The following is a 15,746-nucleotide window of genomic DNA, read 5'->3' on the forward strand; positions in this document are numbered from 1 at the left end:
GGTAGATACTTTAACCGATCGTAGTTTTATTAGATTTTTATTAGGAGGGGAGATGCGCCATATGTCCTTACTAGACATGGCTCGGGCTTTAGGTATATATACGCCCGAGGAGCTAGCATCTTATGATTGCCAGAGGTTAATAGTTTATGGTAGGAGGGTGGATGAGAATTTTGATACAAATGACGTATGGAGTAGGATGACTAGCCATCGCCAATTCTAGGGGGGATTATACTCTTATCTAGATATTGATAGAGCTGAATTAAGAGTAATCCATAGGTTTTTAGCCAATTCGATTACACAACGAGGTAAGAATAAGGAAAAGGTAAATGAACAGGATTTGTTTTACCACATGTGTATTCGAGACCCACATAGCGCTGTAAGTATACCTTTTTGTGTGGGTTATTATTTATTGACTATGGTTAGGGGTATGAGGCGTGGTAGCATAATAGAAGGTGGTATATTTATTACTTTAATTGCTGAATATCTCGGTGTGGATAGAAGTCGAGGGGGATTATTAATGGCAGAACCAGAACCCCGCGATAGAATAGATTTGCTTGTTTATCATGGTGCTAAGGTCTTAAAGAAACGAAACAGCGCGGCAGCACGTTATGATGGCAGGCATCCACAGGTTGAGAGAGATCAACAGCAAGGTCAACCGGGAGGGGGTAATCCAATGACGGAAATGCAAATTTTTATGGCTCGACACGAGTATGAAATGGCTAAACAAAAAGCATTTCAAGATTCGCAGTATCATCAAAGCCAAATCATAAGTCATTGTACACACGTAGGTAGAGACTACATTCCTATCGTTATGCCCGAATTTGCTCCTTGAACTATAGAGAGCCGACCACCATATCCTACATATGACCCGGCCCAAGCATTTTACAGCATCTATGGATACGCTTGGGACCCATACTGGAACCATCTTCCTCATCCGTAATTTTCTAATTTAATATTTTTGTTTATTTTATTGTAATGTTACTAATTCTTAATTTTCTCATTTCTTATTTCTTATTTTATTATTATAATAGCTTTTATAATTTTCTAACTTTATTAGATTTTAATAATTTTTGAATGTGGTGTGAAAACCCAACTTCAAAAATATGTATATATGTGTTTGTAGTTTATCTCATGTACAAAACAGGGTAAAACAGCGCATTTTCAAAGACTGGCATTAAGTTCAGCAAAAGCTATTAATTTTGACGACAAAACGAAAAACAAATGTGATGTACCAACAGACGGAATGAACAAATGATATGCACCATTTATCATTCAGCAAACAAACGCCAATATGTTTGGAAACTTTGGTAAAATTTAATCATTTTTCTACGCTAATCACCCTCAATAATTTAAATTGTTACTGATTTCTTGCAAATGAGGGCATTGCAAGATCTTAAGTGTGGGAAGGGGTTAAATTCTTTCGGATTTTTAAAATTTTTAACTTAAACACTTGGTTACCATTAAAAATACTAGTAACGTAGTAGCAGTATTAGAATCTAGTGCTCTGTGATAACAAAGAACAGCCCTAGTCTTATATACTGACTACCCACTTCTAGTAAAAATTTCAAAATTTTCAATTAAATGAACTCAAAATCATGTTTATACATATTTATGAACGATAAAACTAGGTGTTAACACCGAAATTATTGTTACCTCGGAAAGGACATAAATTGAGAAACAAACCAAAATGTTAGAATTCATTTAAAATGGAATAGAGGACAATAAAAAGGCAAATAAAAGAAAATAAAAGCCAAGTGTGGGAAAATTTACCAAGTTATCTTAAACATATGTCACATATTTCTGTAACAAATAATTGAAGATACTTTTGCTTTGGACTAAACTAAACAGTTTTACCCAATTTACTGTAAGAAAGATGGATCTACAGGATGAATCAATTCCATCACTTAAAGGAAGTAAAGTCTTCCGAAAAAGAAACGCGCTTCTTGATTTAGGTCATGAAGTTGTCGTCCAGACTAGCTGTAAGTTGACGAAAAATCTAGAAAAGTCATCTCTAAAATTAGCAGGAAATCCAAGGACCTCAGCATCAAACAGGGTCGCCAAGTGGTCAGACTTATCCTAACCATGAGAGGATCTGTCTTGTAAAATGGGGAGGACGTCGTGCAAATTAGCTGGATAAGACTAATGAATCAGATCCCCAGAAAGGATAATCTCCTTAAAATCAAAAATCAGCTTTTAAGACTGATATTACTCAATCCTAGAGATTGACCTTAAAGATTGAGAATTCAAACTCATGGAATTCAATGATATCTAAACTCGAGCTGAACGAGAAAATATTTTGATCAAAATTATAAACCGATTTGTTTTCTGAAAACCCATTTTCAATGCGTTCATTACCATTGAACGTAACATCCTAAGAATTCACCTGGAATTCATTAGGTCACCTGAACCAAATCGGGTGTCAACCGTAAGAACGGTGGTTGCATAGCATGGTCAAAGACAGGACCTTGTGCCAGACCGGAAAATTATAAGGGTGAGCTTTACTATTGCTCCTACAAAGGATAGTAATTGCGTCCGACACGTTATAGACCATAATTAAAAGCATGTCAGGGGACATTGCCTTAACAATTGCTTGTTCAACGCTTTCCTTTACAACCGGACGGTAGTTTACCAAAAGGTAATATACGGAGCAAGTATACTGGACGTGTTACTTTCCCAATACAAGGTTAGCAAGTGGGTGACACAAAACCACAAGTTTTGAGCTAAAATTTTCAAATCTAAAACCCACCAAACCCACAAAAAGAATTTGCAAACACCGGTGAAGGGTTATTACGGAAAACTTATCTAGGGTACAAGCTAGATTTAATTTTCAAAAGATCAAATGTTTTCATAAAGATCCAATTTCCTTAAAGGATCTAAATTTTCATAGTCATGTGGGACTGTAAACCACATCGTTACTACCATTGTTCATACCGCCGTATAGAAATCACTGATGTACAAAGTGTGAAGTATAAAGAAGTGATTCTAGTATATTTCAAGACTATATTGCTTGAGGACAAGCAACGCTCAAGTGTGGGAATATTTGATAATGCTAAAAATGAACATATATTTCATAGCATTATCCCTCAAGAAAGACAAGCTTTTAGTTGCAATTGTTCTATTTACAAGTGATATTCGTTTATATAATAAAAGGTGAAGACAAAAGATAGATTCGACGAATTGAAGATGCAAACAACCAAAAAGCTCAAAAGTACAAAATACAATCAAAGTGGTTCCAATTATTGATAAGAAACGTCTCAAAATTACAAGAGTACAAGACGCAAACGCAAAGTACAAGATATTAAATTATACGAAAGGACGTTCGAAAATCCAGAACAGGGACCAGAGTCAACTCTCAACGCTCGACACAACGGACTAAAAATTACAAGTCAACTATGCACATGAATATAATATAATATATAATTAATTCTTAAAATTAATATATATATTATATTATATTATAAAACCGTCGGCAAGCTAGGAGCCAAGCTTGTGTGAGCTGGATTTCACTGCTCCACACTCACGGAGCTTATAAAGGCAACAACCACCGCACTCGCGGAGGTCAAACAGTAAACGTGGGCCTATAAAAGGCCGAGCATTCGGCCGATTTTTACACATCTTTTTCTCATTCATCATACGTAATATATATATATATATATATATATATATATATATATATATATATATATATATATATATATATATATATATTTTAATTTTAATTTTAATTTTAAATCCTAATAATAAGGGTATGTTGGCGAATATTGTAAGGGTGTAAGTCGAAATTCTGTCCGTGTAACGCTACGCTATTTTTAATCATTGTAAGTTATGTTCAACCTTTTTAATTTAATGTCTCGTAGCTAAGTTATTATTATGCTTATTTAATACCGAAGTAATCATGATGTTGGGCTAAATATTTAAATTTGGGTAATTGGGCTTTGTACCATAATTGAAGTTTGGACAAAAGAACGACACTTGTGGAAATTAGACTATGGGCTATTAATGGGCTTTATATTTGTTTAAGTAAATGATAGTTTGTTAATTTTAATATAAAGATTTACAATTGGACATACCTATAAATAACCATATACACTCGATCGGACACGATGGGCGGGATATTTATATGTACTAATAATCGTTCATTTAATCGGACACAGGAATGGATTAATAGTCACTAGAATTATTAAAACAGGGGTGAAATTATGTACAAGGACACTTGGCATAATTGATAACAAAGTATTAAAACCTTGGGTTACACGCAGTCGATAACCTGGTGTAATTATTAAACAAAGTATTAAGACCTTGTTACAGTTTAAGTCCCCAATTAGTTGGAATATTTGACTTCGGGTATAAGGATAATTTGACGAGGACACTCGCACTTTATATTTATGACTGATGGACTGTTATGGACAAAAACCAGACGGACATATTAAATAATCCAGGATAAAGGACAATTAACCCATGAGAATAAACTAAAATCAACACGTCAAACATCATGATTACGGAAGTTTAAATAAGCATAATTCTTTTATTTTCATATTTAATTGTACTTCTAATTATCGCACTTTTATTTATTGTCATTGTATTTAATTGCACTTTTAATTATCACACTTTTTAATTATCACAATTTTATTTCATCGCACTTTTATTTATTGCAATTTCATTATCGTTATTTACTTTACGCTTTAAATTAAGTCTTTTATTTATTTAATATTTTACATTAGGTTTTAACTGCGACTAAAGTTTTAAAAATCGACAAACCGGTCATTAAACGGTAAAAACCCCCCTTTATAATAATAATATTACTTATATATATTTGTATTTTTATAAATTAAAACTAATATAGCGTTAAGCTTTGTTTAAAAGATTCCCTGTGGAATGAACCTGACTTACTAAAAACTACACTACTGTACGATTAGGTACACTGCCTATAAGTGTTGTAGCAAGGTTTTAGTATATCCATTCTATAAATAAATAAATAAATATCTTGTGTAAAATTGTATCGTATTTAATAGTATTTCCTAGTAAAAATAAAGCTATTTCATATACACCTCGCATAACATCAGTTACTCGCCAAGTTACTGTTCCATTTTCTATTGGTACTATTTATCAAGATGAGATTACTTGTGATGTTATTCCTATGGATGCTTGTCATTTATTGCTTGGTAGACCTTGGTTATTTGATAAGTATGTCTATCATAATGGACACTAAAATACTTATTCAATGTATGTGAATGGAAAGAAGATCACCCTCACTTCTTTAAAGCCTAGTGAAATACCTAGAGCTGACCCTACTGTTAAGAATGATAAAACTTTGTTTATGACTCAAGCTGAAGTTGATACTGAGTTAAAGGGTGGTACTGGTGCTTATCTATTGCTGATGGTTGAAAGTGATGAGTTGAACCAGCATGATGAAATACCAGCTAGGGTAAAGCCATTGTTATCCGAATTTGCTGATGTATTTCCTACTGAGTTACCTACTGTTTTACCACCAATCAGGGGTATTGAACATCAAATTGATCTTGTACCTGGATCTGTCCTTCCTAAAAAAGCAGCTTATAGATGTTCTCCTCATGAAGCAAAAGAATTAGAAAAATAAGTTAATGAGCTGGTTGCCAAGGGGTATGTTAGAACCAGCATGAGTCCTTGTTCAGTACCAGCTTTGCTGGTTCCAAAGAAAGATGATTCTATGAGAATGTGTGTAGACAGCAGAGCTATTAACAACATCACCATCAAGTATAGGTATCCCATACCTAGATTAGAATATATGTTAGATGAGCTACATGGTTCTTGTGTATTCTCCAAAGTTGATCTTAGAAGTGGGTATCATCAGATTCGAATGAAAGAAGGAGATGAATGGAAGACAGCTTTCAAGATCAAAGGTGGTTTATTCGAGTGTTTGGTTATGCCTTTTGGGTTGTCTAATGCACCTAGCACATTCATGAGACTTATGAATGAAGTGCTCAGGCCACTTATTGGTCAGTTTATGGTTGTTTACTTTGATGACATCCTAGTGTACTCGAAAACTAAAGAAGAACACTTGGATCATCTGAGGAAAGTATTTGAGCTGTTAAGGCAGAATCAGTTATATGCAAAGCTAGAGAAGTGTGATTTCTTTGTCAGCAAAGTAGTGTTTCTTGGGTATGTGGTTTCTGAAGAAGGCATTTCAATGGATCCATCTAAGGTGGAACCAATCAGATCATGGCCTAGTCCTTCTTCCATCACTGAAGTCAAAAGTTTTCATGGTTTAGCTTCATTTTATAGAAGATTTATCAAAGACTTCTCAACAATTGTTGCTCCAATTACTGATTGTTTGAAGAAAGGGGTATTTGAATGGTCCAGTTCTGTACAATCAGCATTTGAATCATTGAAAAAGAAGCTAAGTTCAGCACCTATACTTGCTTTGCCTAATTTTGATATGATGTTTGAACTTGAATGTGATGCAAGTGGTGTTGGTATTGGAGCTGTGCTAGTACAAGGAAAAAGACCAGTAGCTTATTTCAGTGAAAAGCTAAACGGGTCAAAGCTGAATTATAGCACTTATGATAAAGAGTTTTATGCCATCATTTGAGCTGTTGATCATTGGTCACATTATTTGAAGCCAAGGCAGTTTGTTCTCTTTTCTGATCATGAAGCATTAAAATACATTAATGGGCAGCACAAATTAAATCCAAGGCATGCAAAATGGGTTGAATTCTTGCAGATGTACTCCTTTGTGTCTAAACACAAGGCTGGTACCTCTAATGTTGTTGCTGATGCTCTTTCAAGAAGATATTCTTTGTTGTCAATTCTGGAAGCTAGAGTTCTGGGATTTTCATTTGTTAAGGAGTTTGATGTGTGTAGCGTGGTGTACGAAATAGTTATATATTTTTAATGCGGATTGCTACAAAATATGACAAGTTTTAATTATTTATTTACAAATGGGATATACCTAAACCTTGCTACAACACTTATAGGCAGTGTACCTAATCGTAGAGTAGTGCAGTTTTTAGTAAGTCCGGTTCGTTCCACAGGGAGCTAGTGAAGTTTAACACTATATTTTTAAAACTATATTTTTACAAAAATATAAATAAATATAAGTAGTATTATTATTATTATATAAAGGGGGGTTTTTACCGTTTAGTGACCGGTTTGTCGATTTTAAAACTTAAGTTACAATTAAAACCTAATGCAAAATATTAAATATAAATATATCTTAATTTTAAAGCGTAAAGTAAATGACAATAATTAAAATGACAGAAAATTTAAGTGCGATAAAATATGAAATAAAGGAATTATGCTTATTTAAACTTCCGTAATCATGATGTTTGGCGTGTTGATTTTAATTTAGTCCGATGGGTTAATTGTCCTTTGTCCTGGATTATTTAATATGTCCATCTGGTTTTTGTCCATAATGGTCCATCAGTCATAAATATAAAGTGCGAGTGTCCTCGTCAAATTACCCTTATGTCCGAAGTCAAATATTCCAACTAATTGGGGACTTAAACTATAATTACACCAAGTGTCCTTGTATATAATTCACCCCTGTTTTAATTAGTCAATTAACTATTAATCCATCCCCGTGTCCGGATAAATGAACAATTATTAGTACTTATAAATATCCCGCCCATCGTGTCCGATCGAGTGTATGTGGTTATTTATAGGTACGTCCAATTGTAATTTTTATATTAAATTAACGAACTGTCATTCAATTAACAAATATAAAACCCATTAAAAGCCCATAGTCTAATTTCAACAAGTGTCGTTCTTTTGTCCAAACCCCAATTATGGTCCAAAGCCCAATTACCCCATTTTTAGTATTTAGCCTAACATCACGATTACTTCGGTATTAAATAAGCATAATAACGGCTTAGCTACTAAACATTAATGGAAATAATATAAACATAACTTACAGTGGGTATTAATAGCGTAGTATTACACGGGCAGAGCTTCGACTTAAAACCCGTAAAACATTTCTTACAATAACCCAATTATTATTAAACTTAAATTAAAATTATAAATATATATATATATATATATATATATATATATATATATATATATTACATACGTAAAGAGAAAGAGAATTGAAAAAGGTGTAGTTCTAATTCATCGAATTACATGCCTTTTATAGGCAAAATATCAAATTGAATTTTCACTTACGACCCCTGAACTATGCTCAATTAACAACTTTTTATTATTTAATATTATTCTTATTATGAATTAATTAAATATTATATTTTATTCTTGTGCATAGTTGACTTGTACTTTCAGCTCCGTTGCGTCGCGCGTTGAGAGTTGGTTCATGCCTCGGTTCCGGATTTTCGAACGCCCTTTCGTACAATTTTATATCGTGTACTTTGCGTTTTGTAACTTGTACTCTTGTCGTTTTTAGACGTTCTTCATCAATAATTTGAACCTTTTTAATTGTATCTTGTACTTTTTAGCTTTTTGGACCTTTTTGTCTTTGAATCTTTGTTTTCGCCTTTTGTCTTCGCACTTATTTAATATAAACGAATATTACTTGAAAATGGAACAATTGCAACTAAAATCTTGTCTTTCTTGGGGAATAATGCTATGAAATATATGTTCCTTTTTAGCCTTATCAATATCCCCACACTTGAGCGTTGCTTGTCCTCAAGCAATACAGTCTTGAAATAAAAACATACGAATCACTTCTTTATTCTTCACACTTTGTACATCAGTGATTTTGATACGGCGGTATAAACAATGATAGTAACGATGTGGTTAAAGGTGGGTGTGTCTTTTTATGGTTGCCTCGGGTTTAGGTCAACGACACTTTCAATCAAATAGCCGATTTACTTTCGGTTTCCAAAGCAAAGTGCACATTTGAAAGGCGGTTTACAGTCCCACATGACTATAAAAATTTAGATCCTTTAGGAAATTGGATCTTTATGAAAACATTTGATCTTTTTGAAAATTCATGCTAGATTTTACCCTAGACAAGTTTTCTGATTTAATCCATCATCGGTGTTGCAAAATATATTTGTGGATCAATATTTTGGCTTAAAACTTTTAGGTTCGTGTAATCCACTGCTATCCCGGTGTCGAATAGCACACATCCAGTTTACTTGTTCCGTATATTACCTTTTGGTAAACTACCGTCCGGTTGTAAAGGAAAGCGATGAACAAGAAACTGTTAAGGCAATGTCCCGTGACATGCAGATGATTATGGTCTTATTAACGTGTCGGATGCTAGAACTATCCATGGTAGGAGAGATAGTAAAGATCATCCTTTGATTTTTCGGTCTGGCACAAGGTCCTGTCTCCGACCATGCTATGCAACCACCGTTCTTACGGTTGACACCCGATTTGGTTCAGGTGACCTAATGAATTCCAGGTGAATTCCTAGGATTTTACGTTCAATGGTAATGAACGCATTGAAAATGGGTTTCAGAAAACAAATCGGTTTGTATTTTTGATCAAAATATTTTCTCGTTCAAGCTCGAGTTTAGATATCATCGAATTCCATGAGTTTGAATTCTCAATCTTTAAGGTCAATCTCAAGGATTGAGTAATATCAGACTTAAAAGCTGATTTTTAATCTTTAAGGAGATTATCCTTTCTGGGGATCTGATTCATTAGTCTTATCAAGCTAATTTGCACGACGCCCTCCCCATTTTACGAGATAAATCCTTCTCATGGTTAGGATAAATCTGACCACATGGCGACCCTGTTTGATGCTGAGGTCCGTGAATTTACTGCTGATTTTAGAGATGACTTTTCTAGATTTTTCGTCAACCTACAGCTGGTCTGGACGACAACTTCATGACCTAAATCAAGAAGCGCGTGTCTTTTTCGGAAGACTTTACTTCCTTTTAATGATGGAATTGATTCATCGTGTAGATCCATCTTTTCTTTCAAATACATTACAGTAAATCGGGTAAAACAGTTAATTTAGTCCAAAACAAAAGCACCTGCAATAAACTTTACAGAAATATGTGATAGATAGTTTTTAATTGAATAACTTGGTACATTCTCCCCACACTTGGCTTTTTTCATGCTTCTTTTTATATCCTAATAAATAAATTCAAACGTTTTAGTTGTTTCTCAATTTATGTCCTTTTCGAGGTAACGATAATTTCGGCATTAACACCTAGTTTTATCGTTCATAAATATGTATAAACATGATTTTGAATTCATTTAGTTTAAAATTTTTCAAATTTTCATAAAATTTAGAAAATAAGCCAAGTATAAACCCGAGAGAATTTATAACCCTTTCCCACACTTGAGATCATGCAATGCCCCCATTAGCATGAAATCAGACTATAATTATAAATTCATGAGGGTGATTAGTGTAGAAAAGTGATAAAAAATACCCATTTTGTAATTACAAAGCTCATCGAATGATAGATGGCGCGCCTCATCGTTCATTCCTTCTTGCATTATCACACATGTTTTTCTTCAAAAACGGTTGCTTTTCTGAACTGTTTGCTAATATTTGAAAATGCGTCTTTTACCCTTACTTATTATGCATGTTTATTTAACGAGTTATGCACTAACCCAAACCCCTAATTTAACGTTAAGTGGGGTTAGACTTCCCCACACTTAGCTGACGACATGTGAAGTCGGTAGAATAAGTTCCACGAATTAGAATAGTGAGCCAATTATTTATATCTCGGGTGGTGTATAATATATCAATGGGTTTAAAGTTTAGACTCATCCGATCGTCACTACTTAATTCTTTTTTAAGTGTAGCTTTTAGTAAATTGATATGTCTCTTTTCTGGTTCTTGGTCAAATGGATCGTCATACACTGACATACATATTCCTATAGGGTGGTCAATTCCTAACATTTCCTTCCGTTCATTCTCGGGATCAAAGTTTTTACCTCTATTACCCATTTGGGTAAAATTTGAGGTGTCATTATCTATTATAGTTCTTAGTTCATCTTCGGTAGATGATTTGTCTATTGAGAATATTGGGTTGGAAGGTTGTGGAATGGTGAATTTCGGGATCGAAGTAGATTCTTCTTCATTAATGGTACTTATCGGTCCCACCACTTTAGTCTCGGGGGTAAAATTTTCAACGTTATCGTTTTTCCAAGAGTACCAATTTGTCACCCTTACTTCTTCTTCATCCATTGATGGATCGATGATTTCGTCGGTAGAGGCTAATGTGTCGATATGTTGTGAATTTGGTAAGACTGAATAAAAAGTATCATCGGGATAGTTGGTGATTTCGGAGTTCTCGAATTCATCAAAATTCGATGATTTGAGATTTTCTTGCACACGACTCCTCAGATCAACAGGTGTGTAGTCTGATAGAGTTTCAGCTTGCCTAGTTACAAACTCTCTCAATTGTTCATTTTGAGCATCGAGTTTTTCGACTTTGATTTTCATATGATCTAAAGAATTTTCGAACACGTAATTTTCCTCGTCTTCTGGTTGTTGAGTTTGGATATATTCTTGGGAATAATCCCAATTTGAATTGTGTTCTTCATAATCGTTCCATTCAGGTTCTGTGGGTGCATAATTTTCCATAGGAACATAATAGTAACATTCCCATGTTGAGTGATAATCTCCACAGATTTCACAACCAGTTATTGTTTCGTCATTTGTGATCCAAGATTGACTGAACGAATTGTCATCAACACTCGTTTGAGAGTATTGACTTAATTGATTTTGGAGTTCAAAAAGAGTTTCCAATGCCTTGTTTTCAAAATTTCCCATTTTATTGCGATGGCCAAATTTTAGCTACAATGTGGTGCATTCACGAATCATCCTATTAGTTATAAAAATAGAAAAACTTATATAAGTTGTCCAATTAATAGACTTTTCTGATTTTTGCTCACGTTTCGAATAGCCAAAAGATGTAGCAGGTAGCCAGAACCCTTTAAATCGGAAGCCCACAACTAGCCACTAACAAATCCAACTATTACTACGAACCAGAAAAATGTCAACGTCCATTAATTTAATCGCTTAAATAATTTTTCTTTCCCGTTTGAAGAATTTAGATAAGAAATATAGAAAATTCTAAGTCCTAAAAACTAGAATGCCGAGAAATAAGAAAGAAATAGATTGCGCGTCGAAAAGTGTCGAAAAAAATAAAAAGGGTCGAAAAATAGGTGTCGAAAAATAAAAATAAGAAAGTAGCGCGAAAAACGGCGTCACAAAATTCTAAAGCACCTAAATCTTAGTCTAAAGAAATAGCACTTAAGGGATTTTACGGCAAAGCCTAAAAATTCTAGAAATAAAAATAACTATGGCAAAACTAAACTTAATACTAAAAAGTTGTAACTAGAGTCTAAAAAAAACTAAAGGTAATAAAACTTAAAAAAAAATTATTATTTATTATTATTATTTTTTTTTTTAAATTTTTTTTTTTTTTTTAAAAAATGATATTTTTTTTTAATTTTTTTTTTTAAAACGAATTTTTTTTTTAAAAAAACGTTTTTTTTTACAATTTTTTTTTTACAAATTAATAATTTTTTTATAATTATAACTTTTTTTTCAAAACTTTTTTTTAATTCATTTACTATTCATGAATAGTAAATGAAAATAAATTAATTAATTTACTATTCACATGAAAGCGACATTATAGAAATTATTAATTATAAGTTACATAATATACCCCTGAAGTATTTAATAAATACGACTTTTTAAAACTTTACGTATCAAATTTTGATTCTAAAATATTATTATATTATTATATTCTATTCCAATATTATTATATTATTATATTCTATTTCAATATTATTATATTATTATATTTTATTTCAATATTATTATAATTTAAAATATAGCATTTTAGCGCTCCCCGGCAGCGGCGCCAAAAACTTGATGTGTGTAGCGTGGTGTACGAAATAGTTATATATTTTTAATGCGGATTGCTACAAAATATGACAAGTTTTAATTATTTATTTACAAATGGGATATACCTAAACCTTGCTACAACACTTATAGGCAGTGTACCTAATCGTAGAGTAGTGCAGTTTTTAGTAAGTCCGGTTCGTTCCACAGGGAGCTAGTGAAGTTTAACACTATATTTTTAAAACTATATTTTTACAAAAATATAAATAAATATAAGTAGTATTATTATTATTATATAAAGGGGGGTTTTTACCGTTTAGTGACCGGTTTGTCGATTTTAAAACTTAAGTTACAATTAAAACCTAATGCAAAATATTAAATATAAATATATCTTAATTTTAAAGCGTAAAGTAAATGACAATAATTAAAATGACAGAAAATTTAAGTGCGATAAAATATGAAATAAAGGAATTATGCTTATTTAAACTTTCGTAATCATGATGTTTGGCGTGTTGATTTTAATTTAGTCCGATGGGTTAATTGTCCTTTGTCCTGAATTATTTAATATGTCCATCTGGTTTTTGTCCATAATGGTCCATCAGTCATAAATATAAAGTGCGAGTGTCCTCGTCAAATTACCCTTATGTCCGAAGTCAAATATTCCAACTAATTGTGGACTTAAACTATAATTACACCAAGTGTCCTTGTATATAATTCACCCCTGTTTTAATTAGTCAATTAACTATTAATCCATCCCCGTGTCCGGATAAATGAACAATTATTAGTACTTATAAATATCCCGCCCATCGTGTCCGATCGAGTGTATGTGGTTATTTATAGGTACGTCCAATTGTAATTTTTATATTAAATTAACGAACTGTCATTCAATTAACAAATATAAAACCCATTAAAAGCCCATAGTCTAATTTCCACAAGTGTCGTTCTTTTGTCCAAACCCCAATTATGGTCCAAAGCCCAATTACCCCATTTTTAGTATTTAGCCTAACATCACGATTACTTCGGTATTAAATAAGCATAATAACGGCTTAGCTACTAAACATTAATAGAAATAATATAAACATAACTTACAGTGGCTATTAATAGCGTAGTATTACACGGGCAGAGCTTCGACTTAAAACCCGTAAAACATTTCTTACAATAACCCAATTATTATTAAACTTAAATTAAAATTAAAATTATATATATATATATATATATATATATATATATATATATATATATATATATATATATATATATATATATATATATATATATATATATATATATTACATACGTAAAGAGAAAGAGAATTGAAAAAGGTGTAGTTCTAATTCATCGAATTACATGCCTTTTATAGGCAAAATATCAAATTGAATTTTCACTTACGACCCCTGAACTATGCTCAATTAACAACTTTTTATTATTTAATATTATTCTTATTATGAATTAATTAAATATTATATTTTATTCTTGTGCATAGTTGACTTGTACTTTCAGCTCCGTTGCGTTGCGCGTTGAGAGTTGGTTCATGCCTCGGTTCCGGATTTTCGAACGCCCTTTCGTACAATTTTATATCGTGTACTTTGCATTTTGTAACTTGTACTCTTGTCGTTTTTAGACGTTCTTCATCAATAATTTGAACCTTTTTAATTGTATCTTGTACTTTTTAGCTTTTTGGACCTTTTTGTCTTTGAATCTTTGTTTTCGCCTTTTGTCTTCGCACTTATTTAATATAAACGAATATTACTTGAAAATGGAACAATTGCAACTAAAATCTTGTTTTTCTTGGGGAATAATGCTATGAAATATATGTTCCTTTTTAGCCTTATCAGAGTTATATGAAGCTGATCCAGACTTTGCTCCTATTTTGAACTGTTCTCCTGCTGAGTCCAAAAGAGATTATGTTGAGCAAGATGGTTTTCTATTCAAGGGCAGCAGATTGTGCATCCCAAAAGATTCAATCAGGGAGTTGCTGATTATAGAAGCACATGGAGGTGGTTTAGCTGGTCATTTTGGGATTAACAAGACATTGGAAATCCTAAGTGAACACTTCTACTGGCCATGTATGGATAAAGATGTCAAAGCTGTGATTAATCACTGTGCTACATGCTTTCAAGCTAAGTCAGCATTTCACAAGGGTTTGTATACTCCTCTTCCTGTTCCCAACCAGCCATGGGAAGATTTGAGCATGGATTTCATTGTTGCATTGCCAAGGACTCAGCGAGGCAAAGATTCTATTATGGTTATTGTTGACAGGTTTTCAAAGATGGCTCATTTCATAGCCTGCAACAAAACTAATGATGCTACTATTGTTGCTACTTTATTCTTCAAAGAAATTGTTCGTCTTCATGGAGTTCCCAAAACCATTGTGTCTGATCGAGATACAAAGTTCTTAAGCTATTGTTGGAAGACATTATGGAAGCTGCTTTGAACAAAGCTTTTATTCAGCACTTCTCACCATCCCCAAACTGATGGTCAAACTGAAGTTACCAATAGAACTGTGGGAATGCTGCTGAGGGCACTTGTGAAGAAAAGTTTGAAGGAGTGGGATTTAAAGCTTGCTCAAGCTGAATTTGCTTTTAACAGAGCACCTAATTACTCCACAGGAAAATCACCATTTGAAATCTGCTACGGTGCAAATCCACTCACACCCATTGATCTGATTCCTTTTGCAATTGAGCCTAAGGCAAGTGTGGATGCAGTAGCAAAGGCCAAAGAAATAAAGAAGCTGTATGAGCAAGTGAGGGCCAAAATTGAGAAGACCAACCAGCAATACAAGGCTAAGGCTAACCAGTACATAAAGCAGCCCACTTTTATTCCTGGTGATCTTGTTTGGATTTATCTAAGGAAGGAAAGGTTCCCAGCAAAAAGGAAGAACAAGGTGATGCCAAGAGTTGAGGGTCCATTTAAAGTGTTGGAAAAAGTTGGTGATAATGCTTATAAGGTAGAGCTGCCTGGTGAAACTGTTGTGTCCAGCACATTTAATGTGGGTGAT

Source organism: Rutidosis leptorrhynchoides, chromosome 6 (assembly GCF_046630445.1).
Source record: "Rutidosis leptorrhynchoides isolate AG116_Rl617_1_P2 chromosome 6, CSIRO_AGI_Rlap_v1, whole genome shotgun sequence".
In the NCBI taxonomy this organism is placed as follows: domain Eukaryota; kingdom Viridiplantae; phylum Streptophyta; class Magnoliopsida; order Asterales; family Asteraceae; genus Rutidosis; species Rutidosis leptorrhynchoides.